The sequence below is a fragment of the Lepus europaeus genome, chromosome 18, assembly GCF_033115175.1.
Source record: "Lepus europaeus isolate LE1 chromosome 18, mLepTim1.pri, whole genome shotgun sequence".
Classification (NCBI taxonomy): Eukaryota; Metazoa; Chordata; class Mammalia; order Lagomorpha; family Leporidae; genus Lepus; species Lepus europaeus.
This window is the reverse complement of record NC_084844.1, coordinates 13,781,979-13,799,048: the sequence shown is the minus strand read 5'-3', so window position 1 is coordinate 13,799,048 and position 17,070 is coordinate 13,781,979. Positions and strand designations below refer to the sequence as shown.

Sequence of the window (17,070 nt, the reverse complement as noted above, 5' to 3'; positions counted from 1 at the left end):
GAGAGAGAGAAAGAGAAGTCTTCCATCTGCTGGCTCATGCCCAAAATGGCCTCAATGGGTGGAGCTGCACCAATCTGAAGCCAGGAGCCAGGCGCCTCCTCCAGGTCTCCCATGCAGGTGCAGGGGCCCAATGACTTGGGCCATCTTCTACTGCTTTCCCAGGCCATAGTAGAGAGCTGGATGAGAAGTGAAGCAGCTGGGACTCAAACCGGTGCCCACATGGGATGCCGGCACTGCAGGCGGAGGCTTTTACCTGCTACGCCACTGTGCCGGCCCCAAGAACACTATTTTTGAGCCAAGAGAGCTGATCTTCCCTAAGCCCCAGCACTATTTCCATGGCCACACATGAATACATATCACATATCTATTCAAACACGGGTTGCGCCTCTGCTCCATGCCAGCCACTGAACACACATCACTGTGCACAATGTTCTTAATTACAACCATCCCTGTCCTGTAATGTTCTGGTGAACATTACTCGGCTTTGCACACCACCCAGAAACCGGTCTGCACAGCATTGCCCAGGGTTGCCCTTGTGATTCACAGGGGACATTCCACAATGTCCAGATCCCATGGTGTCCCATATAAATGAAGGCGGAAGCTGTCTACAGAGTCTTCGCTACGCAAGCCCACTCTGGTGGCACCAGCCTTGCCTTGCAAATGGAACGAAAGACAAACAATGGCATCTACATCATAAACCTGAAGAGGACCCGGGAGATGCTTCCGTTGACAGCTGGTGCCACTGCTGCCTCTAAAAGCCAGCCGATGTCAGTGTCGCATGTCTCAGGGACACTGGCCAGCGGGCTGTGCTGGCACTTGCTGCTGCTGCTGCTGCTGGAGCCACTTCTGCCCGCAGCCTCACTCCCCACATCCACAGCCTGCTGGAAGCTGCGTTGTCAGGTGGTTACTGATCCCAGAGCTGACTACCAGCCTCTCACAGAGGCATCTGCTGTGAACCTGACCTCCACGGCTCTCTGGGCGCTGCCCTCGCTGCAACAGGACAGCTCACTCAGCGGGTCTGATACAGCGGACGCTGCCGGGCAGTTGTGCCCAGGCCTAGCAGCATCTCCACGACTGCCCATGGGTGGTTACCTTGATCGCTGCTTCTACAAGGCCCTGCAGAGACTGAACACGAAGGGCAGCTGCTGCTGGCAGGGTCATGACCAGGAGGAGTTCGTGTGTGCCATTTATGGTTTAGGTTCTTTGTTTAAATTATGATCCAAATAAAATATCCACATTCTAATAGGCTGATATCTTTTAAGTCTTTTTAAAAAATATGAACATGTCCTTCTTCTCTCTATTATACCCTTGCAATTTCTTTGTAGTAGAATACCTAAATTATATTTTTTAAACACTGTAATAAAATTATCTTAAGATCATGGGGCAGGCATTGTGGTGCGCTGGGTTAAGCTGCCTCTTGGGACACTCACATTTCATATCAAAGTGCCTGGGTTTGAGTCCTGGTTCTACTTCCAATCAAACTTCCTGCTGGTGTACCTGGGAGGCAGCAGATGATGGCCCAAGGACTTGGGTTCCCACCACTTACGTGGGGAACCTGGCTGGAGTTCCTGATTCCTGGCTTTGATCTGTATTAGCCCAGCCCCAGCTGTCATAGGCATTTGGAAAGTGAACCAGAGGATAAAAATCTCTCTCTCTGGTCACAACAGCTGGGACTGGGCCAAGTTGACGCCAGGAGACAGGAACACCATCTGGGTCTCCCACATGGGTGCAGGGGCCCAGGGACTTGGGCCATCTTCTGCTGCATTCCCAGGTGCATTAGCAGGGAGCTGGATCTGAAGTGGAGCAGCTGAAACTTTAACTGGTGCCCATATGGTATTGTTAAGGCAGCTAGGTAGATATTAGTCTATGTGTGTAAGAGGGGCTGAAGAAAATGAGAATGTTGGGGCTTGGTGCTCTGGCGAAGTAGGTTAAGCCTTTACCTGCGGTGGCAGCATCCCATGTGGCATTGATTCAAGTTCTGGCTGCTCTACTTCCGATCCAGCTCTCTGCTAAAAGCCTGGGAAAACAGTGGAAGATGGCCCAGGTGCTTGGGCCCCTGCAACCATGTCAGATCGGCCCAGCTCCAGACATTGTGGCCATTTAGGGAGTGAACCAGCAGGTGGAAGAACTCTCTCACTCTGCCTCTCAAATAAATAAATCTTAAAAAAAAAAAAAGAAAGAAAGAAAGAAAATGAGAATTTTGAAGAAAATAAATTGATGTGCAATGGAATGAGGAAACATCTCCCGAAGGCGGGACCCAGCCTCCTGTCTGTCCCTCCCGGCCCTCCTGGCCCAAGGTGTCCTCGCCTGTCCTTTTTCAACAGGAATTCACTGGACCAAGAAAGTGATGCAGCCGGCCCTGCTGCTCTAAGGAATTTTGTGCTTCTGATAAGAACCCTGATGGCCAGCCTTGTCCAGAGGGGTTTGTTTGGGGCAATCCCACATTTGAAAACACCCACCCAGACTTTCCCAGAAGACGGAGGAGGGGAGAAGAAGAGGGGTGGGAGGACCAATCCTCATGTCCATAAAAACCCCAGTGTGGACGGAGCCTGGGTGTGTCTCAGCCCTTTGCTGAGATGCCTGGTCCAGCAGGTGTAGCAATTTCTGTCTTTCACTTCCACCAACAAAATTCTTTGCTAATCACCATCAACCACATTGTTCGTCCTGGATAGAACAAGTTCCCAGGGTTGAAATCGGCAGTAACAGCATGCCAGTGTTGCAGGCAGCTGTTTCAACATTATTTTTTAAAAGATAATTGATCTGGCTGGCGCCGTGGCTCACTAGGCCAATCCTCCGCCTGTGGCACCGGCACCCCAGGTTCTAGTACCGGTTGGGGCGCCGGTTCTGTCCTGGTTGCTTTTCTTCCAGTCCAGCTCTCTGCTGTGGCCCAGGAAGGCAGTGGAGGATGGCCCAGGTGCTTGGGCCCTGCACCCGCATGGGAGACCAGGACGAAGCACCTGGTTCCTGGCTTTGGATCGGCACAGTGCCAGCCATAGCAGCCATTTGGGGGGTGAACCAATGAAAAAAAAAAAAAAAAAAAAGGAAGACCTTTCTCTCTGTGTCTCGCACTGTCTAACTCTGCCTGTCAAAAAAAAAAAAAAAGAAAAAGAAAAAAGATAATTGGTCAATTATTAAACAAATAGGTAAGGAACAAACAAAAAACCACACCAGTTCCCAAGCGGCCTACACTGTATAAAGTTACTTCTCTCAGTGATGGTTTCCAGAGGAAAAACAGAAGCAATTGGCTGCTTTTATGTCAAAGGGCAGGGTCTCCGGCACCCGCAAAGGGAAACCCCGGGGTTCTGCATGGACCAGAACATGGAAGTGCGGGGTGTGTAAAGGTCGGCAGCTCCTTATTAAGGGCTGGAGACCTGGAGAAACTGAATGACACCCGGCTGCCGTGGCTGTAACAGGCAGGAGGAGAAGAGACGTGAAGAAGGGTTGGCACCTGCTTTATCCCCACTCTGCCCCCGGGGTCTCTGCCTCTGGACAAGGCTTTCCTCCACCTGCTGGGATCCAGGGGCTTCACCTGCAGGCTGGAAGGGAGAGATCCTTCTTTCCTGCCTCTCCTCTCGGAGCCTACGATGCTAAGATGGTACCTGGGGAGTAGATCGTGCCACAGCTAAGACTGCGCCATTTTACTAACAAACTGCGCTCCTGCCACCCACATGAGAGACCTGGATTGAGTCCTCAGCTCCCAACTCCAGCTCCAGACATGAGTGTGGGCAAGCTCGAGAGGGAACTGCCCACCCCTGGGGCTGAGGCTGAATTTTTACAGGGAGAGGTGGTGCTCAGGGCAGGGCCTGTGAAGAGCCACAGGGGACGGGCTTTGGGGTGGTCCCAGGATAGAGCCATGGCAGAAGGTGGGGCTGAGCCCCACGAGGAGTGGGTGTTGAATCAACACGGAGGTGATGGGACTTGGGCGGTGCCCGTGACTTGGGTGATGGCAGGCCTTAGCTCCCTCTCCCAACCAGACTCCCTGCCTCGCCCACAGGGGTCTGCCCAGTGTGGAGGGGGCTGTCCAGTCCTCAAAGGCAGGCCAAGTTCAGGTTCTGGTCAGTGAGGCCGTCCTGTGGGGCTGGTGTGGGGGGGTGGTCTGTGGGCCCCCTCAGACATAGGTAGTATGTCCTCCACAAGCAAGCTGTCAGCTGTGGCTGGAAAGCCCATCTCCAGACCCACTGGCATCTCCCCTACTACTGCTTCTTGTGCTGCACATGTGACCTTGTGGCTCTAAGTCACACCTCCAGGGTGTGCCACTCAGAGCTGGTGGAGGAAGGGGCTGAGCCCCTGGGGAGAGTCACACTGGCTTCAGGGGACCCCTTCCCATCTCCATGATCCCCAAGCCAATCAACATACAGTATGTGAAACCCCCTTCCAATGGGCATCCCCACAGAATGACCTGAAGGAGAAAAAGACCAAAACCACAGTAACACCTTTAAGACCCAGGACCCTTCCTCAAAGCCAATGTCCCGCTTGGCCTCTGCCTGGTCTCCCCTGGGGCCAGATGCTTTTCTGTTGTAAAATCAGAATAAAACTGGAGCGAGTGGGCTAAAAGCTAATTGTAGATCTCTTGCCTCTGTACATATTAGCTTTGCCTCCTAACGGCTAAGGGTATATCTTGTGAAACCACGTGGGCTCAATTCCCAGGAACTAGGTTGACCAAAATGTGTCCTTCACCATTATCTTACGACCATATCTTGGATCTGTTATTGGGTTTGTTGTTGTTAACTGTTATCTTACAACTATATTCTGGTTTTCTTTTTTATTGTTCACTGCATACCAGGGGCCTGGTTCGAAATTGTGAGCCCTAGAGGACAGAATACTGTAAGAAGCTGTGTAACCCGCTGTTGGGGGCTGCACTCTGGTAAGGAGTGTTGGTCCCGAATCGGTGGCCGGTCCCGACCGGTTACCTTGCTTCTCATTTGTCTCTCATTTGCTTCTCCTTTCCAATACAATTCATACGTGACTGTCACTAGTTTTTGTAACATTTTGTTTTAGCTGACGAGCGGATGAACACGATCACTTGCCCATCAAACGAAAGTTTCTTTTCTGTCAAGTAAAAGTGCACGCCTCTTTGCAAATAATTTCCTGGCTTTTAGGCCGGCGCCGTGGCTCAACAGGCTAATCCTCCGCCTTGCGGCGCCGGCACACCGGGTTCTAGTCCCGGTCGGGGCACCGATCCTGTCCCGGTTGCCCCTCTTCCAGGCCAGCTCTCTGCTGTGGCCAGGGAGTGCAGTGGACGATGGCCCAAGTGCTTGGGCCCTGCACCCCATGGGAGACCAGGAGAAGCACCTGGCTCCTGCCTTCGGAACAGCGCAGTGCGCCGGCCGCAGCGCGCTACCGCGGCGGCCATTGGAGGGTGAACCAACGGCAAAAGGAAGACCTTTCTGTCTGTCTCTCTCTACTGTCCACTCTGCCTGTCAAAAAAAAAAAAAAAAATCCTGGCTTTTTATTTTATTTTATTTATTTATTTATTTTTGACAGGCAGAGTGGACAGTGAGAGAGAGAGACAGAAAGGTCTTCCTTTGCCGTTGGTTCACCCTCCAATGGCCGCCGCAGTAGGCGCGCTGCGGGCGGCGCACCGCGCTGATCCGATGGCAGGAGCCAGGTGCTTCTCCTGGTCTCCCATGGGGTGCAGGGCCCAAGGACTTGGGCCATCCTCCACTGCACTCCCTGGCCACAGCAGAGAGCTGGCCTGGAAGAGGGGCAACCGGGACAGAATCCGGTGCCCCGACCGGGACTAGAACCCTCCGCAAGGCGGAGGATTAGCCTAGTGAGCCGCGGCGCCGGCCGGCTTTTTATTTTATACTAAGCTGAGGAAAAGAACCCACTCACTCCTGCACCCCCCCCCCCCCCCCCCCCCATGACTGGTAACAGCAGCAGCTTTGAGGCCAGTCCAGAGCACGGCTCAGTTTGCCTAACACCTCCTTGTCACACACACATTTTCTCCCATTCCTGGCTTTGTAGATGATACAGTCCTTCCATGGGGACCGCGCCATCTTTTTCTCCATTATAAAATGCCAAGGAACTGTCCTGTATTCTTAACTTTTAAAAAGCTTTATTTCTTCTACCTGTACAAAGAATTACATGTCTTTAGTTTACTCTGCCAATTTTGAGCTTGTCCACAAACCCAGGCATGCTCCAGACTCCGAGGCTACAGGGCAGACTCGGTCCTGTCCTCATGGAGTTCACAAGATTGCAGGGGCAACAGAAAATCCAAGCCAACAAGAAAAGGAAAAACAGCAAGGCTGACACCGGGAAGGAAGCAGAGATGTGATGGCCAGGTGGAAACCAAAAGGCTAAGCAGCCGCCCGCCCTGTGGGGGGCTGGACACAGAATGCTGGGCAGAGGGAACAGCCTGAGTCCCGAGGAGGGCTTGGCCGGGTTTGCCTAAGGCAGCCAGGGGGAGGGAGGCAGGCAGTGCTTCGAAGGCCACCATAAGGAAGCTGGATTCTGGGGAGATGATGGAGGGGCACCTGGGGTGGACAGGACTTGCTGATGGATGGGGGAGGGGAGGGAAGTGTGGCGCCAGGTGCGCAGGAAGCCCGAGGTGGGGGCGGGGAGGGTACAGTGAGTTTGATACCTAATGGGAAAGGTTAATTAGGCAGGGGTTATCCCAGCCTAGGAATTCAGGGAAAGTAGCAGGAGACTCACACTGAAGAATTCTCAGCCCGCAGGCTGAGCTAAGTCGGAGAGAATTTGCATGGAATCGTGCATTGCAATGGAGCGATGTCTACCTGTAAATCTAATACCGCACTTCTCAGCCCGTGGTGAAAAGGGGCAAATCCTGCATTTGAGTGAGTGCTCAGCCTGGGCACTGAGCAAAGGCAGGCCCTGGGCACAGAGCTCTTTGCGTCTCCACTGCCCCTGTGGGCAGGCGCAGGGCAGGTGTCCAGGAAAGGAATTTTGCCTTTCAAAAAGAAAACTCACCAAGTGGGGTCAGGGCTGGTCCCAGGTAAAACTGAAATGCTCTGGCGATTGAGCTCACCTCACAGAGATCAAACAAACAAACAAACAAAACCCCATACAACTTTTGTTTTAATGGAATGGAAACGTACAAGTGCACCTCAAAAATCATGAAAAAATGGAATTAAAAGATAAGCTCATTTTGCTGCAAACATTTGGAGACCCATGGCATTTTTTTCATCATATGCATTTTTCACGAACTTTTTTTTTTTTTTTTTGACAGGCAGAGTTAGACAGTGAGAGAGAGAGAGACAGAGAGAAAGGTCTTCCTTCCGTTGGTTCACCCCCCAAATGGCTGCTACGGCCGGTGCACTGCGCTGATCCGAAGCCAGGAGCCAGGTGCTTCCTCCTGGTCTCCAATGCGGGTGCAGGGCCCAAGGACCTGGGCCATCGTCCACTGTCTTCCCGGGCCACAGCAGAGAGCTGGACTGGAAGAGGAGCAACCGGGACAGAATCCGGCGCCCTAACCAGGACTAGAACCTGGAGTACCAGCACCGCAGGTGGAGGATTAGCCTAGTGAGACGCAGTGCTGGCCTTTCATGAACTTTTAAAAGACCTTTTGTATATATACACTGTGGAATGGCTAAAGCAAGCTAATTAACATATGCATTACCTCATCTACTTCTCTCTCTTTTCTTTGGTGCGAGAGCACTTAAAATCCACTATGTAGGGGCTGGCGCTGTGGTACAGTAGGTTAATTCTCCTCCTGCAGTGCTGGCATCCCATTTGGGTGCCATTTCTAGTCCTGGCTACTCCTTCCGATCCAGCTCCCTGCTATGGCTTGGGAGAGCAGTAGAGGATGGCCCAAGTCTTTGGGCCCCTGCACCAGCATGGAAGACCCAGGGGAGGCTCCTGGCTGCTGGCTTCGGATCGGCTCAGTTCTAGCAGTTGAGGCCAACTGGGGAGTGAATCAGCGAGTGGAAGATCTCTGTTATCTCCTCCTCGCAAATAAATAAATAAAATCTTTAAAAAAAATCCACTCTCAGCAATTTTCAAGTATGCAGTATATTGTTACTAACTATAGTCACTATGTACAACAGGGCAAGTGCCTTGCACTTCCTTCTCCTCAGCTCTAACCTTGGGGGTAGCCCCACATTTGCGGCTGTGGAAAAAATACATCTTCCTCTTCTTTGCAGCTCCTAATTAACAAAAACTAAGCAAATAACAGATTCCAGAGAACAGAGGAATTTGTGCCAGACCCTGGGGTTTCCTCTTGATTTCATAACAAAGAAACCTGTTCAACCACCTTGCCCGCCCCTCCTTTCTCTTTGTCGTAAACCTGCCCAGGCCGGGAAGATCCTCTTTGGGACCAGGTCTTCCTTCCTCCAGGTGCACCCCCACCCCAACCCTGTGGGCTCTGGTGCACTGACTCTCCAGTGTCCAGCAGCCTAGCCCTAATTTTGGTCTGATAACAGATTTCTCGAACTTATTCCATCTTAGTGAACTTTTGTCTGCTTTAAAGAGAACTGTTTTCTTTCTTTCTTTCTTTTTTTTTTTTTTTGACAGGCAGAGTGGACAGTGAGAGAGAGAGAGAGAGAGAGACAGAGAGAAAGGTCTTCCTTTTGCCATTGGTTCACCCTCCAATGGCCGCCGCGGCTGGTGCACTGCGCTGATTTGAAGCCAGGAGCCAGGTGCTTCTCCTGGTCTCCCATGTGGGTGCAGGGCCCAAGCACTTGGGCCATCCTCCACTGCATTCCCTGGCCACAGCAGAGAGCTGGCCTGGAAGAGGGGCAACCGGGATAGAATCCGGTACCCCGACCGGGACTAGAACCTGGTGTGCCAGCGCCGCAAGGCGGAGGTTTAGCCTAGTGAGCCGCGGCGCCGGCTGAGAACTGTTTTCTTTAAACATGCATTTATTCACTGGAAAGGCAGAGTGGGCTCCTGGATATTCTAGCATAAAGGGCTGACGACCTGTTTTATGCACACCTGGTGGACCAGGACAACTAATACCCTCATCACACTGATGTTTCTACTGGGGCAGGTGTTCGGTGCAGTGACTGTCACGCTTGAGTTGCTCACATCTCTTATCTGAGTGCTTGGTTTTTGAGTCCTGGTTACTCCATTTCTGATCCAGTTTCTTGCCTATGTGCACTCTGGGAGCCCGCAGATGATGGCTAAGTACTTGGGTGCCTGCCATTCCAGTCAGAAACCCAGGCTCTTGGCTTGGGTGTGGCCATCAATCCTGGCTTTGAAAGAATTTGGGGGGCATAAAGCAATGGTTGGAGGATCTGTCTCTGTTTCTCTTTTAAAGAAAAACAACAACAAACCCCACTATACAGACTCCTGGAACCACCTGCACTATATATCTGAATTTGGTTACCTCTTGGGCTTTCCTCTTTCAGCCAAAAATACAAAATACTTAACCCAACCCATCTGTCCATTTCATGTACAGCAAAAGAATAGCATTTGAAATTATGCATAAACTCAAGTGCTGTACAAACCCAGATCCAGGTATGGTATGATTCTTTTTTTTTTTTTTTTTTAAGATTTATTTACTTATTTGAAAGGCAGAGTTACAAAGAGGCAGAGGTAGAGAGAGAGGTCAGTCCTCCATCCTCTGGTTCACTACTCAAATGGCTGCAATGGCCAATCAATCCAAAGCTAGGAGCCAGGAGCTTCCTCTGGGTCACCCACGTTGGGTGCAGGGGCCCACGGGCTTAAGCCATCTTCTACTGCCTTCCCAGGCCACAGCAGAGAGCTGGATTGGAAGAGGAGCAGCTGGGACTCGAACCAGCGCCAATATGGGATGCTGGCACTGCAGGCGGCGGCTTTACCCGCTATACCACAGTGCCAGCCTGGATTCTTTCATCTTAATTCATTATCTTTACAGCAGTCTGAGAAGGCAGCTGTTATCTTCACTTTGAAACAAAAAAATGCAGGGTAGGTCAGCTCATTTGCAAGGTCCAGTGCAACATGAAAATGAGAGATCCCTTGTTCAAAAAGCGAAGTGTCACCAAAGGTGAGAAATAGAAAAATCTCTCTCCAAGCATCATGGTGCTTTTACTTGCTAGTTCATGTTCTACAGCTTCCTTTGATATCGGAAATGACTCCCTGAAATATATCTCAAAATGTGGCCCTTAAAACTCCCCAGAAACACCACCTGGGATGCCACATATGTTACCAGGACTTGGGGTGCCATACAGTATCACCATATGCTTATTAATAAATCCCCAATATTAATAAGCCTGAGAGGGTTCTTGCCTAATATTTAGAGAAGAATTCTAAATACCGGCATCGATAGATGAGGCAGCATGGTACATTTTAGGCTTTTACTTAGTGCGAAAGGTGCATAGGAAAGTGAGGGCTTTAGTTCAGTTTAAAGAGAGGGGAAAGTCTGGAAACTAGGGTAGCGTCCAGGTGGGCAAGAGCCTCATCCTGCTAAGTGCCCACCCAGCAAGCTTCAGCCCTACCAACTTGGTTGTCATGTCCTGCCCAGGAGACCAAAGTGGCGCCCGTACCCAACCACCGGCGGGGGGGGGGGAGTGAAGTACAATGGAGGCTTCCCCACTCCAGTACGCTGGGACAGTAAAGGTGAGTGGAACCCAGGACAGCAGCAGGTGAGGAGCAGACGGCCCAGGACTTGTCTCAGGGAGATAAAAGTGTTTGTGAGCCAAGGGTGCACATCTCCAGTCTGTTCTGTACTGTTTAGACTGCCCTGGGGTGGGGCAAGTCCGGACACTAGGCTCTTCATTCTGACCAACATTCATGAACATCATAATGATTAAGCCCATAAAAGTGACTTTATCATCTCCTATCAATGTGCTGATTTGCATCCCAACTGATCTTCTGATCCCTGCTGCTGAGCCTGGGAAGGCAGCGGGTAATGGCTCAAGTGCTTGGGGTGCCGGCGCCGCAGACGGAGGACTAGCCTAGTGAGCGGTGGCGCCAGCCAAGATTAATTTATTTGAAAGGTTTATTTGACAGAGTGACAGAGAGGGAGAGATCAATCCACCTTCCATACCCTAATGCCCTGGGTCCCGCGAAAGCCAGGAGCCAGGAAGTCCTTCTGGGTCTTCCACATGGGAGGCAGAGATCCAAACACTTGGGCCGTCGTCTCCTGCCTCCCAGGCACAGAGCAGGAAGCTGGATTGGAAGCACAGGCAGGACTTGAACAGCACTCTGAATGGCATGCTGGCATCCCAGATGGCAGTGCGGCCTCCTGTGCCACACTGGAGATGTGGACCATGAATGTATGAATTTCCAATCCAGGTTCTTGCCTCCTGCAGACAGAAATACTAAGCAGAGTCTAGTGTTGTGTGAATAGGAAAAGCATTTATTTAACAGTGAGGGAATAAACATACATTAATGAATGTGGGGCTGCCCCACACAGAGAATACCCAATATGAGGGGGCCCACGGGTTGCCTGAAAATGAAGGCAAAAAAACGAAGAATGGTACCTTTGAGTGAAAATGGAGTGGTTTGTCTGAGATGAGCCTTCAGTGGAGAGAAAACAAGAGCAGTACTTCCGAGCAGGGCCTGTGGCGGCTTCTCTCCCGTCTTCCACCTCTTTTTATAAGGAAGTGTGTGGTACCCTCACAAAGGATATACAACCAGGGTGGGGTCTGAGCATGTGCCTGGCCCCAGATGCAACTTGTGCATCCTGGGAAGGTGGGTGAATCACATGGACAGTTAAAGAGACAGGGTTACATTCAGGGGAACAATTGTTCCAGCTCGCCTAAACTTTAACTGCCTGGTCACACAGCACTGGGAACAAACGTGGTTTAATTAACCATCACTGTCCTCTGGCCTCCCCTACGTGGCTAACAGACAAGTCACTTGGAAGACTGACTTTAGTTGTAGCCTCATTTAATTTTTTATGAAGAAAACCTGCTGTGACAAAGTCTGCTTACAAGTGCTGGATTTTTTCTGACTCTTCCCCAGAGATGGGACTGTGATGTGTGCTTAGTTGGGTAATACTGAGGTCTACTGTGTCCTTTTAGCATACAAAGGACATGATTTCAGAATGCAAGCAACACTCCCCATTTAATTCAGAGGAAAACAATCCACAACGCCCTGTGCCTCAAAGGTGCGATATTTGAAGTGAGAAATACAAGAGTGTAGCTTGAGGGTGGCACTGAAAGCCCTGTGCAGTTCAATCCTCACCACTGCCATCTGTAGTCCCCCATGCAGCAACGTGAAGCGGTGTCTCCCACGGCCTCGCTCAAGGCAGAACCCAGGTGTCAATCACAAATTCAGGGAGCCCCAAGAATACCCAGAGGCTGCCTAATTTGCTAGAAGGACTCACAGAACTCACTGAATGTTGGTATACTCAGCTACGCTTTATTACAGTGAAAGGAAATCAATTAAACAGCGGCCGGCATCATGGGCACCTGCGACACAGGACACAGGCATTTCATTTGAATGTTGGTTCAAGCCCCGGCCTTTCTACTTCAGATCCAGCTCCCTGATAACATGCTTGGAAAAGCAGCAGAAGACAGCCAATGCGTGGGCCCCTGCATCCTGTGGGAGATCTGGAAAGTTCTCAGCTCCCGGCTTCAGCCTGGCCCAGCCCTGGCAATTCTGGCCACTTGAGTGAACCAATGGAAAGAAGATCGCTAACTTTGCCTTCTAAATAAACAAATAACAGTTAACCCCTCCAGGGCTGGCTTTTTGTCTCCAGTCCCCCCAGAGGTTGAGCTGGTAACAAGTAGCTCCCATCATAATTCACACTGTCACTACCTGGTATGGCTTAAAGATCCAGGCAAACAAAGACACACATTAGGACATTCCTGGAGGCTAGAGGTTACATCCCAGGAGAAAAGGGCAAAGGACAGACCTCTCCTTGGGTTAAGAGCAATTCTTAACTATATTCCACACATACACACTCAATTTTGCCACTGTACTGTGAAAGCAACAATAGACAAAACATAAACAAGCACGGTTGTTTTAATGACATTTTATTTATGAGATGGAAACTTGAATTTCTGCAGTTTTCATGTGTTAGGAAGTGCTCTTTCCCTCACCCCCAATCTTTAAAAGATATAAACACCACAAATTTTTAGCTGTGAGCCATAGAGTAACCAGTCAGCTGGATTTGAACTATAGGCTGTAGTCTGCCAACTTCTGAACTAGATGGCCATCTTTGTAACTGAATACTCAGAACTTTCATGCTAATGGAAAGGCATTTATCCAAAGTAATCATGTTATGGTCTCCTGTAAATAAAAGTTAATAGTTCAAAGAAAAAAATGGTAGGAGACTTGACAAACCACAGGCTTTTCAGTATTACAGATCTCAGCAAACCCACAGGACACCTGAGCCACAGGAGTGTTGCAGGTATAGTCAGCCTGCAAGCAGCAAATTAGTTTTTTGAAGAATATGATCAATTCTGACTTACCTCTACCCAAACAAATACTATCCACTCAAAGCCTGCCTCTAATTCTCGGTCTGCAACAGTACTTGAAGGCTGTGTCTCCCAAAGAAGTCCAGTGGTGATGCTAGCGACTGTTCACTCAGAGGTGAACTGAGACAAATCAGGGCAACAAAGAGAGTTCTCTGTAAGCAAAACAGAACTTCGGCAACCTCATGTCAGGCCCTGTACTGATTCACGGGATCAAAAGTCTGAGGGGGTGGGGCTGGGCTGGCGCTGTGGCTTAGCGGGTAAAGCCGTCGCCTGCAGTGCCATCATCCCATATGGGCATCGGTTCGAGTTCCAGTGGCTCCTCTTCCAATCCAGCTCTGCTATGGCCTGGGAAAGCAGTGGAAGATGGCCCCAGTCCTTGGGCCCCTACACCCACGTGGAGACCTGGAAGAAGCTCCTGCCTCCTGGCTTTGGATTGGTGCAGCTCTGACTGTTGCGGCCAACTGGGGAGTGAACTAATGGACGGAAGACCTCTCTCTCTCTGCCTCTCCTTCTCTCTGTGTGTAACTCTGACTTTCAAATAAATAAATGTTTAAGAAAAAAAAAGTCTGAGGGCAAGAACTCTGGTGCAGGGTTAGGCTGCTGCTTGGGATGCCTGCACCCCATATCCAAGTGCCAGCAGTGTTGGGGTTCCCTGCTTTCAATACAGCATCCTGCTAATGTCCCTGGAAGGCAGCAGATGATGGGTTCCTGCCACCTACGCGGGAAATCCAGGAGGAGTTCCAGGCTCTTGGCTTCAGCCTGGTCAGGTCTGGCTACTGAGATTTTGCTTTGTGGTCTCTTCTAGAAAGCAAGCACACAAAGCAGGAATTTCTCCCCCATCCTTTATATTCTCCTAGCAGGTGCTCAGTAAATGTTTGTCGAGTGACTAGGGTGAGAACTCTCCCCATCATTGTGCCTCTTTTTAAAAGTTGACCCCTTCCATACAGAAGTTTCCTACCAAGTCTTGGGGTTTGCAGCACAGCCTACTTGCTGATGACGCCTGTGGAAAGTGAATGGTTTGAGCGTAGGAAGCGCAGGAGGAGGCACCTGGAGTCTGCGCCAGGAGGACTAAGCTGCTGCAGAACATTCTGCTTGCCAGGACACCAGGGGTTGGGAAAACCACACCGGGCAGAGGGCTTGCATCAAGATCAGGACTGAAATATGTTAATGTGGGTGGTTTAGCTCAAGAAGGGGAATTATATGATAGCTTTGATGAAGAGTATAATTGTCCTATTTTAGATAAAGATAGAGTAATGAGTTAGATAACCAAATGAGAGATGGTGGAGCTATTGTTGATTACTACGGCTGTGATTTCTTCATGAACACTGGTTTCATATAGTTTTTGTGCTGAGAACAGATACCCGTGTGTTGAACAAAAGACTGGAGACAAGGGGTTACAGTGAGAAGAAAATAAATGACAATATTGAGTGTGAGATTTTTCAAGTTCTTTACGAAGAAGCGACGGAGTTGTACAAGGAAGAAATTATGCATCAGTTGCGCAGCAATAAACCAGAAAAACTAGAAGATAACATAAGTCAGATCTTGAAGTGGATTGAGCAGTGGATCAAGGATTATAACTCTTGACTTACAAAACTGGCCCCTTCTGGGGCTGGTGCTGTGGCACAGCGGGTTAACACCCTGGCCTGAAGTGCCAGTATCCCATATGGGCGCTGGTTCAAGACCCGGCTGCTCCACTTCCCATCCAGCTCTCTGCTATGGCCTGGGAAAGCAGTAGATGGCAGCCCAGGTCCTTGGGCCCCTGCACCAGCATGGGAGGCCAGGAAGAAACTCCTGGCTCCTGGTTGCAGATCAGCGCAGCTCCGGCTGTTGCGGCCAAAGGGGAGTGAACCAGCGGATAGAATCTCTCTTTCTCTGCCTCTCCCCTCTCTGTGTAACTCTTTCAAATAAATAAATCTTAAAACAAACAAACAAAAAAAGCTGGCCCCTTCAATCACTCTTGTTGCTGTCTCTGCTCATTTTGTAGAAATTGCAGATGGGCCGGTGCCGTGGCTTAACAGGCTAATCCTCCACCTTGCGGCGCTGGCACACTGGGTTCTAGTCCCGGTTGCCCCTTTTCCAGGCCAGCTCTCTGCTATGGCCCAGGAAGGCAGTGGAGGATGGCCCAGGTCCTTGGGCCCTGCACCCGCATGGGAGACCAGGAGAAGCACCTAGCTCCTGGCTTCAGATCAGCACGATGCGCCGGCCGCAGCAGCCATTGGAGGGTGAACCAACGGCAAAAAGGAAGACCTTTCTCTCTGTCTCTCTATCCACTCAGCCTGTCCAAAAAAAAAAAAAAAAAGAAATTGCAGATGGATGACATAAAGGTTTATGCCTGGAATTCTTTTTCTCCATGAGAAAGCTGAACAGTCTCAAATATCATGAATATAATATTAAGGAATGAGAATTAAGATTATCATTGTTTAATGCTTTGATTGAAAAATAATAAGCAAATCTGAACAAATGGGTGGATAACTTTTAAGTTTATAACAGAAGAAAATGCAGAAAATCTGAATATTGCTTTTTAAAATTTATATATATATAAAAAGAAAAGTAAATGTTCGGCAAGTGAAATTCTTGAAGGTTCACCTTCCCAAGGACAGGGCAGGGCAGGGCAGGAGAAGCTCCTCTGCTAAATAATGTTTCCTGGGGCCACTGCTGTGGCATAGCGGGTAAAGCTGCTGCCTGGTGTGCCAGCATCCCATGTGGGCGCCAATTCGAGTCCTGGCTGCTCCACTTCCAATCCAGCTCTCTGCTGTGGTCTGGGAAAGCAGCAGAAAATGGCCCAAGTCCTTGGGCCCATGTATCCACGTCAGAGAGCCAGAAGAAACTCTTGGCTTTGGACTGGTGCAGCTCTGGCCATTGTGGCCATCTGGAGAGTGAACCAGTGGATGGAAGACTTCTCTCTCTCTCTGCCTCTCTATAACTCTGCCTTTCAAATAAATAAATAATTTTTTTAAAAAAAGTTTCTTTTCTTTGCCTCTCCTAACTTGCTGCCTCTGTGTCTCACCCAATCTTCCCTTGTCTGTGGGAACTTTCCTCCTTTTCCATATTCATTTCCCACCCAAGCTGTGTTCTCCAATCACTCAATAATTATTCAAAGAGGACATTCTGTGTCACCTTATTGCACTTCCTAACAGTTCCTTGTGCTTCACCCTTTGCCTCTTTCCCAAACCATAATCCCTGGCCCTAGACCCTTAAGCCAAGTCCTACTGTCCTAATTGATGTTTTGAGTTCAAACATCACTGCCTACATGTAACAGGCAACTTAGAGCAAACCTCTCAGCTTCTCTCTGGTGCCCATGCATACTAAGCTCTATCAGGAAGACCCTGTTGCAACCCATACAAATGGATGCTGTGCCCATATCTGCAGCTTTGATACAATGAGAAAGAGTACCTTTACAGTCAAAGATTCATTAAACTCTCTCTTTGGTCAAAAACAGCCAACGAACTCATAATCTAAAAATGTTCTCTGTGGCATTCTCCACCATTTTACATAAAGGAAAACTACGGACGCAAGGAAGATCAATAAAATAAATAAATAATAGAGAAAATAAAATACAGGCAAAGAGACTGGAAACTTAAGTGACCATAAAATCGGTATGTAGGGGCCGGCACTGTGGCAGAGTGGGTAAAATATGGGTGCCAGTTTGAGACCAACCTCTCCTCTTCTGCTCCAGCTCTCTGCTGTGGCCTGGGAAAGCAGTGAAGATGGCCCAAGTCCTTGGGCCCCTGCACCCACGTGCAAGACCCAGAGGAAGTTCTAG

The 17,070-nt window shown here is 49.8% G+C and overlaps 1 pseudogene; it reads left to right on the top strand.

Moving 5' to 3' along the window:
* Positions 1-3,715: 3,715 nt before the first annotated feature.
* LOC133776970 (adenylate kinase isoenzyme 6-like) lies at positions 3,716-14,891 on the top strand (annotated as a pseudogene).
* Positions 14,892-17,070: the final 2,179 nt, after the last annotated feature.